Source organism: Ovis canadensis, chromosome 6 (genome assembly GCF_042477335.2).
Source record: "Ovis canadensis isolate MfBH-ARS-UI-01 breed Bighorn chromosome 6, ARS-UI_OviCan_v2, whole genome shotgun sequence".
Taxonomy (NCBI): domain Eukaryota; kingdom Metazoa; phylum Chordata; class Mammalia; order Artiodactyla; family Bovidae; genus Ovis; species Ovis canadensis.
This window is the reverse complement of record NC_091250.1, coordinates 56,197,517-56,214,827: the sequence shown is the minus strand read 5'-3', so window position 1 is coordinate 56,214,827 and position 17,311 is coordinate 56,197,517. Positions and strand designations below refer to the sequence as shown.

Below are 17,311 nucleotides of genomic sequence, written 5' to 3'. Positions count from 1 at the left end.
AAAGATGTTATGGGGAGGGAGGTAGGAGGGGGGTTCATGTTTGGGAATGCATGTAAGAATTAAAGATTTTAAAATTAAAAAAAAAAAAATTAAAAAAAATAAATGCAGGAAATAAATAAATAAATAAATAAAATAGAAAAAAAAAAAAAAACAAATAGCATCAGAGTTCTTTATTTGTGGTCCTCAATAAGCTCTGGGCTTCACTGGTGGCTCCGATGTAAAGAATCTGCCTGAAATGCAGGATACCAGAGTTCAATCCCTGTGTTGGGAAGATGCCCTGGAGAAAGAAATGGCAACCCATTCCAGTATTCTTGCCTGGAGAATCCCATGGACAGAGGAACATGGCAGGCTACAGTCCATGGGGTCAGAAAGAGTCAGACACACCTGAGCGACTAACATACACATACTTAGCTCAAAGAGTCTATAGGGATCCTGAGATCTTAAAGTTGGAAATAGTGAGACAGAATATGAAAAATGAAACATCTGACCTTTTAATCCCTGGCACTGTCATATTTCTTCCTCAGAAATGTACAAAATCTAAAATAAAACTCTAAAATTAGACCCTTTTCAGGGTTAATATACAGATGTAACTGTAATGACCAGGTCATTAAAAAGATGAAAACTAAACTGAATAATCATAGTAAAATATTCTTAAAATATAAACATTTTTCAGGCCTCTATTTATATGCCAGGAAAAAGGAAATCAACAAAGCCGTATGCGTTCACTGTCACAGAATCTGCATGTCTGAGTTGTTCACTAGTCTTTTGGACAGTCTCTCACATGCAGTGAGGGGCTGCAGAACTAGAAGAACACAACTCTGATGCCACTTTTGCTCCAAGAATTATACAATGCATGTGTATTCTACTATTAATCTACCTAAAATCTGAATGTGAAAAACATGATGAGCAACAAGAAAATGCTAGCTCCTCAAGCTTAAATTCTTAGATATTTCAACTAATTGTTTAATACCACTTATATACATACACATTAGCCCTGTAACAACTGTTTCGCCATATTTTATCACTCCATTTTTTCTAATCAGACCATCAATGATGATGTAAGCAGGGAAAAAGTAATACAAAAAAAGGCTAAATCTCAAATTTGACAACACCATATTGATGTTGGAAATGTTAACAGATTTCAACTCTGTGGCTTACTGACACAGAATTTTTAGATTTGGCAGAAAAGTGATTGATGTATTGAGTGAACATAAACCCCGAGTTTATACTGTCACAGCTAAGAAACCATAAATCTTTCCAAGGTATTAATGTATGAAAATTCAGTAACAATTGAAGCTATGTTTCTTGTTTACTGTCTCTAGAAGAAACAGGAAAATAAGGAATGAAGCTGCAAAGGACAGGGTAAGGGGGCGAAAGGGAAAGAAAGAGGAGAGAGGAGACAGGAGGAAGGAAAGTGAAGAATGAAACAGTGAAAGGGAGGACAGGAAGGGAACCACAGGAATGGGAAAGGAGATCTCAGTTAGCAAAAGACGCCATTTACTCCCTGGAGGGGCAGCAGCAAATGACTGACTCTTAGGTAATAAACAGGATTGACATACTTAGGAAGAGGCTATTTCAGTGCTGAAGAGCAGAGAAATGGCAACCTAAATCAAAAGTCCAAATACAAAAAGAAGCTGGGGTGAAACTGAAAGCAATAGATTAAAGCATCATTTTATCCATTTCTTCTGTAAGCAATCTTTCTCTTCCCACAAATAATAAGTGAGTTGGGAAAGTAAATGTTGCTGAAGGCAACTGAGTACCTGTGAGACGTAAGTGAAGTATTTGCCACTGACATTCTCTTACCCCCAAGAGGCTTACGGGCCAGAAGGGTACCATTGAGGTTATAAAGGTGATAACAAAGGTCTCCTTAGCCAACTTTCCTGTCCCTCTCCTCTCCTCTCCAAGTGAGATGGTTGGAACTGCTGATCTCTAAGTTCCATTATAGCTCGGAAAAATATAACTATGATTTTTAGTAAGAGGCAACTAAAAGTAGAAATGTATCTTCAATTTAAGAAGTGAAAAGATTAGCACATGATGAAAAAAAATGGGCTTTGGCATTTTTCTCCTAAGTATCAAAAATATACCAAAACAGATTTTTGCAGTTCTGGGCAACAATTGTTATCTCTCAAAGGGGCAGCTACTTCCATTCAAATTTCCTCCTTATTCTCACCTATCTTGTCTAAACATTTAACTTTTGTGCAACAGAAAATGAGCATCTTTTTAAAAAATTTAGCACTGTAATGCATTCATTTGGAGAAGGAATTCTTGCCTGGAAAATCCATGGACAGAGGAGCCTGGTGGGTTACAGTCCACGGGGTTGCAAACAGTCGGACGTAACTGCGCATGCACACACGTGCATTCAATTACGTCCCACTCCAGTTCATTTGTGGAAGTCTTCTCCTCGGTACTTCAGAGTATGACCTTACTGGGAAATAAGGTTGCCATAGATGTAACTAGCTAAGATGAGGTCACTAGGTTTGGCCCTAATCCAGCTTCCGTGGTAGCTCAGCTGGTAAGGAATCCACCTGCGATGCAGCAGACCCAGTTGGTTTCTCGGGTCAGGAAGATCCACTGCAGTACCCACTCCAGTATTCTTGGGCTTCCCTGGTGGCTCAGACGGTAAAGAATCCACCTGCTAGGCGGGAGGCCTGGATTCAGTTCTTGGGTTGGGAAGATCCCCTGGAGAAGGGAATGGCTACCCACTCCTGTATTCTGGCCTGGAGAATCCCATAGACTGTATAGTCCACAGGGTTGCAAAGAGTCGGACACGGCTGAGCGATTTTTACTTCACTAATTCAATATGATTAGCATCCTTGTAAAATGGGGAAATTTAGACACAGAGACACGCATCTAGGGAAGATAATACACCAAGAGATTCAGGGAGAAGACTGACCATCTATAAGGCAAGGAGAGAGGCCAGCAACAGATCCTTCTCTCACAGTCCCCGGAAAGAACCAAGCTTTCAGGCACATTTCTTTCGGACTTCTGTTCTCCAGAGATGTGAAGTAATAAACTCCCATTGTTTAATCCACCCAGTTTGTGGTACTCTGACACTCACCCCTAACAAACCAACAGAAGTACTCTCAAAGTACTTTCCTCTAAGCATCTGCCTATATCAATACATATAATCTCACTGTACCCTCACAAGGTTGGTATTGGTCTAAAGCCCACTTTTACACAAATGGGGAAGCTGAGACACACAAAAGTGATGCTAAATTTCATATTCCGTAAGTGTCAGAGCCAGGATCCAAACACAGTTTAACTCAGAGTCCATGAGTTTAGTCACCATTCCTACAGCCTCTCATAGAGAACAACTCCTAAGAGACAAACTCTGCCAGGTTTTGCTAATACTTCTTCTAGATGCTGCTCACTGTTCACCCTGCCAAAAGCCTTCCTGCCTCAGATGGCTCCAGCCTCCCACTCCATTACCTTTCATTACTCCATTCCTCCATTCCACTCACTACCTTTCCTGGAATGGGCTGTGCATCTCCTACGTGTACTCCAGAGAAGCACTTACTGTATGGTATTATAACTGCTATTCAGTTTCTTGACTCCCAGTAGATTTGGAGTCCTTGGAACAACTGAATAGGGTCATTCATGGTCATTTATATATCTATATAAAAAATGTCATTTTATATATTGGTTTACTTTTAAATCTTAGGAGTAAATCTAGAACATCAATAGAATTCAATATATATTTGTCAAATGAGTAAATTACTGCTAAAGGAAGTCCTAAGGAATTCTGTCGGAGTTAACTTGAGGAACTATACACACATACGTATACCCAAGTATACTACATACACACATAAAAGCAATGGGCCTTCCCCAGTGGCTCAGACAGTAAAGAGTCTGCCTGCAATGAGGGAGACCCAGGTTCGATCCCTGGGTTGGGAAGATCCTCTGGAGAAGTAAATGACAAGATGAAAATGACACTCCAATATTCCTGACTGGAAAATCCAATGGATGGAGGAGCCTGGTGGTTCACATCACCAGGGCTGCAAAAGAGTCAGATACAACTTAAGTGACTAACACATATTAGCTATATGAAAAGACAGACAAGATTTTAGAATGAATGACACCAAGGCATTAATACTGGTTATTATTAAACTTAGATTTGAAACGGAAAACACTTGACTTCCTTGAAAACGTTCCTTCAGAGAAATGGAATAGACTGTAAAACACTGCATACACTGGAAAGTTAGGCATTTCAAAATTGGGGTTCACGTTACATATAATTACAAACTGAAATCCAGGAGAGCTGATCCGAGAGAAATCTACAACAGAATTAAAATCAGTGGCAAAAAGTGGTTTTCTTGAGTGTGATAATAAAAGCAGGATTAGTTGATGCTTTTCTTCCAGCAATGAACATTTGGTTCTATCTTTCAGAAAGCTGCCAAACTAATTTTGATTATAAATTCCCCAGCAATTCTAAAATGCCATGGGAAGAGAGGTCAAAGACAGATGTGTTAGTTGAAAGAAGTGACTCAGGATTAGAAATGCTGCTTTGCATATAAACATAATGACATGTAGCATCCCACACCTATTATTTACAAGGAGCTGAAAATGGGAAAATAATATTTGTATATATAAACACGCTCCCACAATAAATCCGCATCTGGTAGTTTCTTTAAAGGCAACTTGTAAGGTTTATAAAATGTTTATCCCATTGTAGACACATTTTGAAAAATAGCGTTTCAGAATAAAATATATATATAAGAGATCTTTTCAAACTTTATATAGAGAAATACTACTCAACATGAATACGCTTGCTTCCAAGTTTGGTATTAAGATGCTTGAAGTTGTGAATGGCCTTAAGCGTCTCCTTTTCTATGCTTTGTTTTATCTTACCCAGTATTTGCAGATGTGTAAAACTGGGAGAGTATACATACTAACAAGGATCATAAAAATGGAAAATAAAGATTTTTCTCTAGTTTAAAAGTCAAAATTTAGCAGGATTCATCCAGCAGTCATGTACAGATGTGAGAGTTGGATCATAAAGAAGGCAGAGCAACAAACAATTAATTGATGTGTTCAAATTGTGGTGCTGGAGAAGACTTTTGAGAATCTGTTGGACTTCAAAGAGATCAGATCAGTCAATCCTAAAAGAAATCAACCCTGAATACTCATTGGAAGGACTAATGATGAAGCTCCAATACTTTGTCCACCTGATGCGAAAAGTCAAGTTATTGGAAAAGACCCCGATGCTGGGAAAGACTTAGGGCAAACAGAGAAGGGAATGACAGATGATGAGATGGTTTAGATAGCATCAGTGATTCAGATGGATATGAATCTGATCAAACTCAGGGAGATAGGGGAGGACTGAGGAGCCTGGTGTACCACAGTCCATGCAGTCGCAAAGAGTCAGACATGACTTAGTGACTGAACACCACCATGCTACAGAGAAAAATATAAAAATTAGCGAAGACTACCTTGGTATGACTCCATTCTACACAGGTGTTCTCTGAACAGTAGTTATTTATCTCTGCCCGCTTTCTCTTCCACATAATTGCATACCACCTGCCCATGGAAGACTGGATAGACATGGACATGAGCCCCCAAGGCCCCACAACTATCTTTTTTGGTTGTGAACTAAAGGCTGACAAAGATTATCCCTTTAAGGTAGATAATGGTGAAAATGAGCATCAGTCATCTTTAAGAATGATCAGTTTGGGGCTAGTTCAACAGACCAAGTGCACGCTGTTGAAGCAAAGGCAATGAATCATGGAGACAGTCCAATTAACGCAACACAAGCAACTTTGTTTTTTTTTTAATTTTAATTTTTACTTTATTTTACTTTACAATACTGTATTGGTTTTGCCATACATTGACGTGAATCCACCACGGGTGTACATGAGTTCCCAAACATGAACCTCCCTCCCACCTCCCACCCCATATCATCTCTCTGGATCATCCCTGTGCACCAGCCCCAAGCATCCTGTATCCTGCATCAAACGTAGACTGGCGATTCGTTTCTTACACGATATTATACATGTTTCAATGCCATTCTCCCAAATCATCCCACCCTCTCCCTCTCCCTCAGAGTCCAAAAGTCCGCTCTACACATCTGTGTCTCTTTTGCTGTCTCGCATACAGGGTCATCATTACCATCTTTCTAAATTCCGTATATGTGTTAGTATACTGTATTGGTGTTTTTCTTTCTGGTTTACTTCACAAGCAGCAACTTTGAAAACTATATAGCCAAAAGTTTCCCTTAGGGGCTTTGATGTAGCACCACCTGTGGGCCTATGGTTGAAGTATGGGCCAGGGCCTCTGTGTTATCAGTGGACAGCACTTAGTGGCTGTGAAGGAAGATGCAGAGTCAGAAGACGAAGAGGAGGAGGATGCGAATCTGGAAATCATTTCACAAAATAAGTCAAACTTGCAGCTGAAGATGAAGATGGTGATGATGAAGGCGATGATGGCCCTGATGATGAGTGAGCTGAAGGGAAAGTTCCAATAAAGAAATCTATTTGAGATACTCTGGCCAAAAGTGCACAAAAAATCAAACCAGAATGGAAAAGACTCAAAATCATCAATACTAGGATCAAAAGGTCAAGACTCTTTCAAAAAAAAAAAACAACAACAGGAAAAGACCCCTAAAACATGGGAAGGACCTAGCTTTGTAGAAGACATTAAAGTAAAAATGCAAGCAAGTGTAGAAAAAGAGGGTATCCTTCTCAAAGTGGAGGCCAAGTTCATCAGTTATGTGAACAACTGTATCCAGATGACTTATCAAGAGGCTATTTAGATCTATGGCAGTGGAGGACGTCTATTTAAGAAAATAGTTTAAACTCTTTGTTAAAATCTTCCATCTTATTTCATTCCTGTAACAGTTGCTATCTGGCTGCCCTTTTTAAAATGCAGAGTGAGAACTTTCCCTACCGTGTTTGATAAATGATGTTCAGGTTCCATTGCTAAGAATGTGTTATCCAAAACGTGTTTTGGTTTTTTTTTAAGTTTTTGAAGATGGAACTCCACCCTTTGCTTGGTTTTCTGAATATGTATGGAATGTTATGACAAGACATAGTAGCAGTGGTGATCAGACAAATGGAAATGAAGGGGAGACAAAAATATATATGTGAAATAAACTCAGTTATTTTTTTAAAAATTAGCTAAAATCATTCACACTTACAAATAGAACAATGTTAACTTTGGAAGTTAGAAAATGTAAAGAATGGTTGTATTAAACTGTATTTCATCCTTTACTCTTTGGGTTTCTTTTCCACTCTAATTTTTATGAATTTAATGAGGCCTAAAAGAATGTCCAGTAATCATTCTAAAACCACAAAATCTGAAAGCAGATAAACCCAGGTCTGAAGCCAAGTTCTGCCCTTTATGCACCATTTGACATCAAGCAAATTCCTCTTACATATATATAAATATATATCCCCCCATGTGTAAAATGGGAATAAAAATAAACCCATCCCAAGAACTGGTTTGAAGACTAAATGAAATTAGGCTTCCAAGTATCTGGCATAGTGATGGTACAAGTAAAGAATTCCCCTTAAGTATTAGACATTAAAAGACTGTAAACATTTGGCTTAAGAATAAGATAGCGGAACTCTTTTAGGCCACTCAAAGGAACAGAGTGATGATTACAGTGATGGAGGACTGGAATTTCTCTTTTTGCTAAAAATGTATGACACAGAATATTTATTAATGAAACCTAAGTGGCTGGGATTTCTTTGGAAGGAATGATGCTAAAGCTGAAAGTCCAGTACTTTGGCCACCTCATGTGAAGAGTTGACTCATTGGAAAAGACTGATGCTGGGAGGGATTGGGGGCAGGAGGAGAAGGGGACGACAGAGGATGAGATGGCTGGATGGCATCATTGACTCAATGGACATGAGTCTGAGTGAACTCCGGGAGTTGGTGATGGACAGGGAGGCCTGGTGTGCTGCAATTCATGGGGTCACAAAGAGTCAGACACGACTGAGCGACTGAACTGAACTGAAATGACTGAAGTGGCTAGGTATATTTTTCTAAGTTCTTCCTCGTAATTTAAATAAGTAAATATGCCATCACCAGGCAAGTTAAGACACAATACTTTTGTGAATCCATATATCTGGATAGCGGCCCCCAAACAACACTTGTTGCCTAGTCAATGAATGAAAAATAATTTGTTACCCATTTCTTTTTGGTAAGGTACAAGGCTGGGTACCAGTGAAAATCTCATGGGGTTTTTGAACCTTGGGTAAGCATTAGGGCAACAAACAATGATGTGTGTCTGAGAGGGCATAAAGTGCCATGGGAGGTGGTCCAGGGAAGGGGTGGGGGCATCTTACAGAATCACTCTGGCAGCTCCTGAAGAAAAGATGAGAGAGGACAGCAGAGTAAGCCTTATGATACCCCCACGTGGATGAATAAAAAGTGTCCCTTTCTCAATACAGTCACATAAACATACATTCTGTTGGAAAACAGGCTTTGCTATTTTTTCATAATAAATATACAAATGTGTGTGTGAATGTTAACGGATGTGAGTGGGTGTGTGTGGCAGGTGATCTCTGAGTTTGTGGAAATGTGTATGTGTGTGCATTTGAATGTTTATGTCACTGCGTGTGGTGTGTGCATGGCTGTGTGAGAGTGGGTCCGTGTTTGAGTGTGCATGAATGGGAGGTTTCACTGACCTCTGAATGGTGCCCCTTAGATGGGTGCCTTGTGCATTCTGGAGCCTGCAAAACTGTAAGTGGCAGCTCCAAGAAAGAGCTGAGCCAACAAAAGGTTAGGAAGAACAAACAAGAAACTATGTCATCCCCAAAGAACTGAAGATGGTCTTTGCTAGAAGTGGAGATTTGTTGAAAGAAAAGTAATATTATTTGAAAGGTATTTATGAAAGTGATGCCTAACAACTTGATCATTAAGAGGATGCTGAGGCAGCATTGAGTTTAGGATAGTAAATAGATACATAAATATCATTTATCAATCATGTGTTTTCTACAAATTTCCAAAATTTACCCATGGGAGTTGGAACTGCCTTCATGTTACAGGAAATGTAGAAAGTTCACTTGCTCAAGATTACAGCACTAATAAATGATGACACTGGTGTTTGAATCTAGATCAATCCAATTCCAAAACAGATGCTTGTAGTCACTGTCAGAGCTACTCATTGAGGTTGTGAATTCAGGAAATATAGTATAGTTTGAGGGGAAAGAAAACGAATTATCTTTCACTCCTGCTAACCTTGGGATGCCCAAGCAGGTCTAAATGAAACAGGCCAAGAAAGCTGAGGATTTCAATCTTTGAACCACTTCAAGTGAGAATTAAAACTCCGGACTCAGCAAATCATATTGCTGGTCCCAGGCACATACTCCACCATCTAAAAAACTTGTATCATGAATGCACAGAGGAGTATTATTTAGGAAAGCCATACCCTCATAAGATGCTTATTCTTCCTGTGTACGTTACCTTATTTAACTAGACGCATTGAGTAATTCAGAAAGGATGAGAAATGCAAGGACAAAAAAGAATGTTTTAATTTTCAAAACAGAATTTTTGAGTTTACTCCAGCCAATCTTGGTGGAAAGAGAAAGGAGTCTTCTACATTTTGAAAGCTCTCTGTCACAGATCAAGAATGAAACCTGCTCAACAGAGATCAACTAGTTTTAGTTGCAGATATGATGTTAGGCTGTGGTTCTCAAACTCTGGAAGACATCACAATCACCAGGAGGGCATACTGAAACCTTGCTTCCAGGTCCCTCCCCTAGATGTTCTGATTCAGTGATTAGGGTTAGGGCTGGAGAATTTTCATTCCTAGCAATTTCTCTTATGATGTGGTATTGCTAGTACAGAGTACTCAGAATCATTTATGTAAGAAAAGTCTTCTTGTTACTGGCCCCTGCCTATACAAACTAGAAAACCTTTCAAGGAAAGAAAAAGAACAGAGATTTGGAAGGAATACAAAAGTGAAAGTGTTACTCGCTCCGTCACGTCCAACTCTTTGTGATCCCACAGACTACAGCCTGCCAGGCTCCTCTATCCATGGGTTTCTACAGACAAGAATACTGGAGTGGGTAGTTATTCCCTTCTCCAGGAGATCTTCCTGACTCAGGGATGGAACCTGAGTCTCCTGAGCTGCAGGCAGATTCTTTACCAGAAAGGACATAAGCAGGCTGAAAATGATACACAAGTATCATAAAAGAAGATAGCAAAGTTCTTCAGCCAAGAAAGCAGAAGCTTAACATATAGTCACTTCCAGTGTCCCAGGTATGATGAGTGACAGGGGCAAGCTGAGACTGGCCTGGTGCTTTACTTCTTTTAATATCCAGCGTGATGCAAAAGCAGTGAAGCAGGAGAGGGAGAGGGACAGGGAGGATTGTGCACAGATGCACCTGATACAGCTATTTGATCTGGGATCGCTGTGCATGAAACCCAATCAATCCTGTGTGCCTGGAAAAGATGAAACATGTCAAGAAGAAGGGCATGTCAAGAAGAAGGGCAGGCAGAGAGTGGTCAATCCAAAGATTCTAGAGATTGGGGGTTAGCAAACACTTTCTTAAAACTGATTTAACAGTAAGGCTTCCCTGGCAGTCCAGTGGTTAAGACTCCATGCTGCCAATGCAAGGAGTATGGATTCCATCCTACCAAAAATAAGCAAATAAATGATAAAATAAAATTGAGTTAACACAGGCTTCAGCAATACGTGAACCGTGAACATCCAGATGTTCAAGCTGGTTTTAGAAAAGGCAGAGGAACCAGAGATCAAATTGCCAACATCTGTTGGATCATGGAAAAAGCAAGAGAGTTCCAGAAAAACATCTATTTCTGCTTTATTGACTATGCCAAAGCCTTTGATTGTGTGGATCACAATAAACTGTGGAAAATTGTGAAAGAGATGGGAATGCCAGAACATCTGACCTGCCTCTTGAGAAATCTGTATGCAGGACAGGAAGCAACAGTTAGAATTGGACATGGAACAACAGACTGGTTCCAAATAGGAAAAGGAGTACATCAAGGCTGGTATATTGTCACCCTGTTTATTTAACTTATATGCAGAGTACACCATGAGAAATGCTGGGCTGAAGGAAGCACAAGCTGGAATCAAGATTGCCGGGAGAAATAGCAATAACCTCAGATATGCAGATGACACCACCCTTATGGCAGAAAGTGAAGAAGAACTAAAGAGCCTCTTGATGAAAGTAAAAGAGGAGAGTGAAAAAGTTGGCTTAAAGCTCAACATTCAGAAAACGAAGATCATGGCATCCGGTCCCATCACTTCACGGCAAATAGTTGGGGAAACAGTGGAAACAGTGTCAGACTTTATTTTTGGGGGCTCCAAAATCACTGCAGATGGTGACTGCAGCCATGAAATTAAAAGACACTTACTCCTTGGAAGGAAAGTTATGACCAACCTAGACAGCATATTAAAAAGCAGAGATATTACTTTGCCAGCACAGGTCCATCCAGTCAAGGCTATGGTTTATCCAGTGGTCATGTATGGATGTGAGAGTTGGACTATAAAGAAAGCTGAGTGCTGAAGAATTGATGCTTTTGAACTGTGGTGTTGGAGAAGACTCTTGAGAGTCCCTTGGACTGTGAGGAGATCCAGCCAGTCCATCCTAAAGGAGATCAGTCCTGGGTGTTCATTGGAAGGACTGATGTTGAAGCTGAAACTCCAATACTTTGGCCATCTGATGCGAAGATTGACTCATTGGAAAAGACTCTGATGCTGGGAAAGATTGAGGGCAGGAAGAGGAAGGGACGACAAAGGATGAGATGGTAGGATCGCCGACTCAATGGACATGGGTTTGGGTGGACTCCGGGAGTTGGTGATGGACAGGGAGGCCTGGCGTGCTGCAGTTCATGGAGTAGCAGAGTCAGACACAACTGAGTGACTGAACTGAACTGAACACTGTTTTATAACATTAAATATTTCGGGTATACATTATATTTCAACATCTGTATTCATAGTGTGCTCACCACCAAGGTGAACACTAACGTGCTCCAGTTCATGGGGTTGCAAAGAGCTGGATACAACTTAGTGGCTGAACAACAACAAAAATTCCCTTATAGTGTGTTCACCACCAAAGGTTTAGTTTCCATCAGTCATCATATAGATGACCTCCTTTACCCCTATCACCTTCCCCCAATCCTCTTCCCCCTTTGGGTAACCTCTTTCCCCTTTAGTAATCATTAATTTGTTCTCTGTATCTAGGTGTTTGTTTTTGCTTTGTGTTTTTTGTTGTATTTCACACATGAGTAAAATAACACAGCATTTGTCTTTCTCATCTGAGTCATTTCACTTAAAATAATATCCACAAGCTCCATCCATGTTGTCACAAATGGCAGAATTTCATCTTTTTTATGGCTAAGTAGTATGCCACTGTGTGTGTATGTATCTATACATATAACACAGCTTCTTTATTTCATATCTAGATGGACATCAGGTGGTTTCCATATTTTGGCTATCGTAAATAATGATGGAATGAACATAGACACACGGGTGCCTACATTTTTTCGAATTAATGTTTTTGTATTTTTCAAAGAAATGCCCAGAATTGGAATATCTGGATCATATGGTAGTTCTTTTTTTTTTTTTTTTTTGAGAATTGCCATACTATTGTCCATAATTCCTGCACCAAAGAATATAACCAACAGCAGTGCATAAGGATTCTCTTTTCTCCACATCTCTAACACTTGTTCTTATCTTTTGGACAACAATCATTATAAAGTTCATGAGGTGATATCTCATTGTGGTTTTGATTTTCACTTCCGAAATAATTTGTGATACTGAACATCTTCCCACGTGCTACACTGGCCATCTGTGTACGTTTGAGAAAAATGTCTGTTTAGGTCTCAAGCCAATTTTTCAATTAAGTTGTCTGTTTTGTCATAGTTGAGTTGTATAAGTTCTTTATATTTTTTGGATATTAACCCCTTATTGGATATGAGTTGCAAATATCTTCTCCCATTTGGTAGATTATCTTTTCATCTTGCCTTCCTTGGAAAGGCTTTATTTTTTTCTTAGTATCTAAAAGATAACTTTACTTGGTAGTACTTTCTTGGCTGATACTTTTTATCATTCACTATTTGGATTATGTCATTCACTGTTGGCATATTGAGTTTCTGCTGAAAAATATGCTGATAGCTTAATGGGGGCTCCTTTGTAGGTTACTGTCTTTCTTTCCTGTTTGCCTTTAATATTCTTCCTTTGTCACTGACTTTTGAAAATTTTAATATGTCTTAGAGGTATTTTTGCACTGAGGTAATTAAGGGTCCCCTTAGCTTCATGAACTTGTATAATCCAGTTCCTACCCCAGGTCTGAGAAGTTCTCAGCAATTTCTTTAAATAAACTCTCTGCACCCTTCTCCCTCTCCATTATCTTTACGCTGCCTTTCCTAATGGAGTCAAATAGTTCTCATAAAATCTCCTCATTTAAAAAGAGCTCAGTTAGCTCTCCTCTTCTACCTATATCATTTTCATATTTGTATCTTCGAGTTCACTAATTCTCTCTTCCATATGATCTGCTCTATTTACAGTGTTTTCTAGGGCATTCTTCATCTCACTTATTGAATTCTTCAACTCCAAATCTGTTTTGTTCTTTTTTAGATTTTCAGTCTTCTTGGCAGAATATCGCTTCTGCTCACTGATTGTATTCTTGCACTCACTGAACTTCCTTTTTGAGTTTCTTGTAGCTTGTAAAGTTTCTTCGTAACAACTATTTTGAATTGTCTATCAGTTAGACAGCAACATAACATGACTTTTAAGTTTGGTTGTTGGAGAACTTTGATTATCACTTTGTAATACTGTGTTACTGTAGTTTTTCATGATGCTTGATGAGTTGTTCCTCTGTCAGCATACCTGAAGTAGCAAACATCTTTCTTATTCAGGTAAAGCTTTTTTTTAAAAAGCTTTATTGGAATATAGTTGCTTTACAATGTTTTGTTAGTTTCTACAGTCCAGCAAAGTGAATCAACTATACTTATACATCGTGATCCTGCTCAGTCGCTAAATCACCTCAGACTCTTCGGACGCTATAGACTATTGCCCACCAGACCCACTTGTCCATGGCATTTTCCAGACAAGGATACTGGCGGGGGTGGGGGGGGGGTGTTGCCATTTCCTCCTCCAAGAGGGCTTCTCTATTGAAAGATTGAACCTGCATCTCCTGCATTGGCAGGCGGATTCCTTACCAGTGAGCTACCTGCAAGCTCATAGGTATACATATATCCCTTCTTTTCTGATTTCCTTCCCATTTTTTACTTTGATTCTAACAATCCAATAGGTTGGTTATTATAAGTTTTTCTTTTATTTTTCAGTAGGTGGCGCTATAGCACAAGTTTTTTGATTTCTCCTATCTGAGCAGCCTTTCACAGATCTGAGAACCAGCACTTTACAGCCTCTAACGCCTCTTCCAGACATGCTGCCAGTGCCCTCCTCAGGGTCACTGATGTCTTGCTGTTGCCTACTGCCAGTGTCGTTGTCTCTGGCACTGCTGCTGGGTTTACTGTGCTTGCACCACAACAGCGGATGGGGGAGGATGGGAGGAGCCAGAATTGCAGGGGCTGGCTCAGAAGATAGTCTGCCTGCAGTATGGAGACCCAGGTTCCATACCTGGGTTGGGAAGACACCCTGGAAGAGGGCATGGCAACGCACTCCAGAATCCTGGCCTACAGAATCCCATGGACAGAGGAGCCTGGTGGGCTGCAGTACATGGGGTCACACAAAGTCAGACAGGACTGAGTGATTAAGTGATGAACACTTTCACTTTCTTTTTCTTTCAGGGTTGCTGGGTTTCTGGGTACCACTGCCTCAAGCAGAGGGCCCAGAGTTATGTATGTTGCTGCAACTGGAGGAATGGGGAGGGGGGAGCGGGAGGGGTCACAGGTCCCGCCATCACTGGTGCCTGGTTCCTTGAGATCCCTGAGGCTGCTGAGGCCGGGAAGCTGCAATCATGCGCCCTGCTGCCTCTGCTACTACTGGATTCTCTGGGGCTGCAGGCACAGTGAGAGCTAGGGGGCCAGAACTGCAGGCATCACTTTGGCTGTGCTCTCAGCTCTGCCTTCTCTTGGTGTTCAGTCCGCCATCTTCAGATACACAAATATGCGGATCTTCCCAGCATCCTGGTGTGAGGAATAGAGAAGCCTTTGTTGAGACATGTATGTTTTACTACATGCAGACTGAGAGGAAGAGACAAAGAGAGCACAGCATCTCCTACTGCCATGATGCTGACCCTCCTCGAGGCAAACATTTTCTGAAAAAGGCCAGGTGGTAAATGTTTGAGGTGTCATGCAATCTTTGTAGAAACTACTACGCTATGTTGCTGTAGAACTGAAACAGACATAGATAATGTACACATGGATTGGTGTGGCTGGATCTTGCCCACAGCAGCTGGATTTTGTTTGCATGCTGTAGTTTGCCAACCCCTGCTATACACTATGGGGATCTCAAAATTCAGTAGCAAAGGAACCTCCTTTCTAGCCTATATAAGCTTTACCATCCTCAAACGGCCAGACCTTGGTGGAAAAGAACATAAGATATTTGGGGGACAACACAAGGCATCCTCTCAAGACAGTATTAGACAGTACCTCTGACCCCAGAGAAATCCAAGAGGACAAACACAACACGGAGAATAGAAGCTTCTTGCTCTTATTATAGGACATGGGGATTTAGCCCTTCTCTCAGCTCAGAAGGTAAAGAATCAGAAGGTAAAAACCTGGGTTCGATTCCTGGGTTGGGAAGAATCCCTGGAGAAGGGAATGGCAACCCACTCCAGTATTCTTGCCTGGAGAATTCCATGGACAGAGGAGCCTGGTGGGCTACAGTCCATGGGATCGTACCGAGTTGGACACAACTGATCAACTTTCACTTCACTCAGCATCAATTTGGGAAAAAAACAGGAGTGCAGATTCATTGAGAGAAGACACCTTCTTGACATGGAATAGGAACTTCAAATTGACTAAGGACTTAGTCAACTGCAATTGAATTCATCTGAAAGAGACCAATATAAACCAAACGTGGCTGAAATAAATTTGCTTAGCAAAGTTACTTTCTCCATCAGTGCAGACAGAATGTAGTTATTGACAAATACAACAGAATACTGTTTTTGTATAACTGAGTGTGATGTATAAATCCCCACCACATTACAGAAGAAAAAAAATCACTTTTGGTATCCTATAGGTTCACAGGGGACCTCCTAAAATTGGGAGTCAGGATATAAAACACGTCCTCAGAACAAACGATATCAAATGTAAAGGTTCCCTTAATTCCTCATATTTACTACTCTCAGAGCACCTATCAAATTTTATCATGAGCATTCTTTTTACCTTTTCATATTTCTGCCACTGGATCAAATGCCTCAATTGTAAGAACTACTTAAAAGAAGTTTTCTAGATCCCCCAAAAAGACTTGGGGCACAGAGTAGGTGTTTGAATTTTATGTTGCATTTATTTAAATTGATTTTACTTGACTAGAATTAAACATACTGCTGTGAAACATCCTCATTAACTTGGTCTAGTGGAATATTCTGAGCACAACATTATAAAGCGATTGTTGTGGTTTACCACAAACACTTATAATTATTGTCAATTACCTTAAAAAAAGTCAGAAATTGTGTTCAGACATTTCTTTCCAGCAGGCTACTGTGAAACTTAATATGAGTCAGTCTGTTAAATTTCTAGTTTTAGAAATTCTCTTGCATCTCTCGTTCCATCCCACCCCTTGCCTACTCTATCTTTTTCTATCTCATCGCACCATTTAAGAAAATCATAAAAACACTACACTACAGAGCTAGATTATATAAGTGGTTTTGGCTTCACTAAAGAGTCCCATTAAAAGTTGCTCAGCTTCAAGAATCAGGTTTAAAGAACTACATAAAGCATCGACACAGAATCTGTCAAGTAAGACTTCTTATTGAACACAACTATCAAGTTTTCAAGAATGGAAAGAAGAGAGAAAGTGAGAAAAAAAGACCAGTACTGTTGGCCTTTCTTTGCAAACCAATCAATCTTCAAAAGAAAACCAAGAGGAATGCTTCTACAGGGCAGACCCACTGAAATAAGTTCCAAGCCTTATTACCCCTGTAAGAATGAACTGAAAGGACCCAGCTTTAGGAAGCTTTGCCTGACAGGTTCAGCGTGCTTTCTGGAGATATAATGAGTCAGCGCAGCAGTGACAAAGAGCTAACCATGCTTCAGGTTCATCCTTTCCTTACCCCAAACACTGATTGCAAAAGACAGGAGGGCAATGGCAGTGAACTTCTCAGAAATCTCTAATAAACTGAGTTATTCCAGGCAAATGGAAAAAAATCAGGAGAAATAAATGGTACAATCTTTCACCCCACAACTCTTCTGAATCAATCAACAGGGTAACAGA

At 40.2% G+C, this 17,311-nt stretch overlaps 1 protein-coding gene and 1 pseudogene across 2 annotated transcripts in view; one reads left to right on the top strand and one right to left on the bottom strand.

The window, feature by feature from the left end:
• SLIT2 (slit guidance ligand 2) overlaps window positions 1-17,311 on the bottom strand; it is a 403,235-nt gene that overhangs the window by 258,739 nt on the left and 127,185 nt on the right. The window lies entirely within an intron of this gene.
• Window positions 5,524-6,777, top strand: LOC138442437 (nucleophosmin-like; annotated as a pseudogene).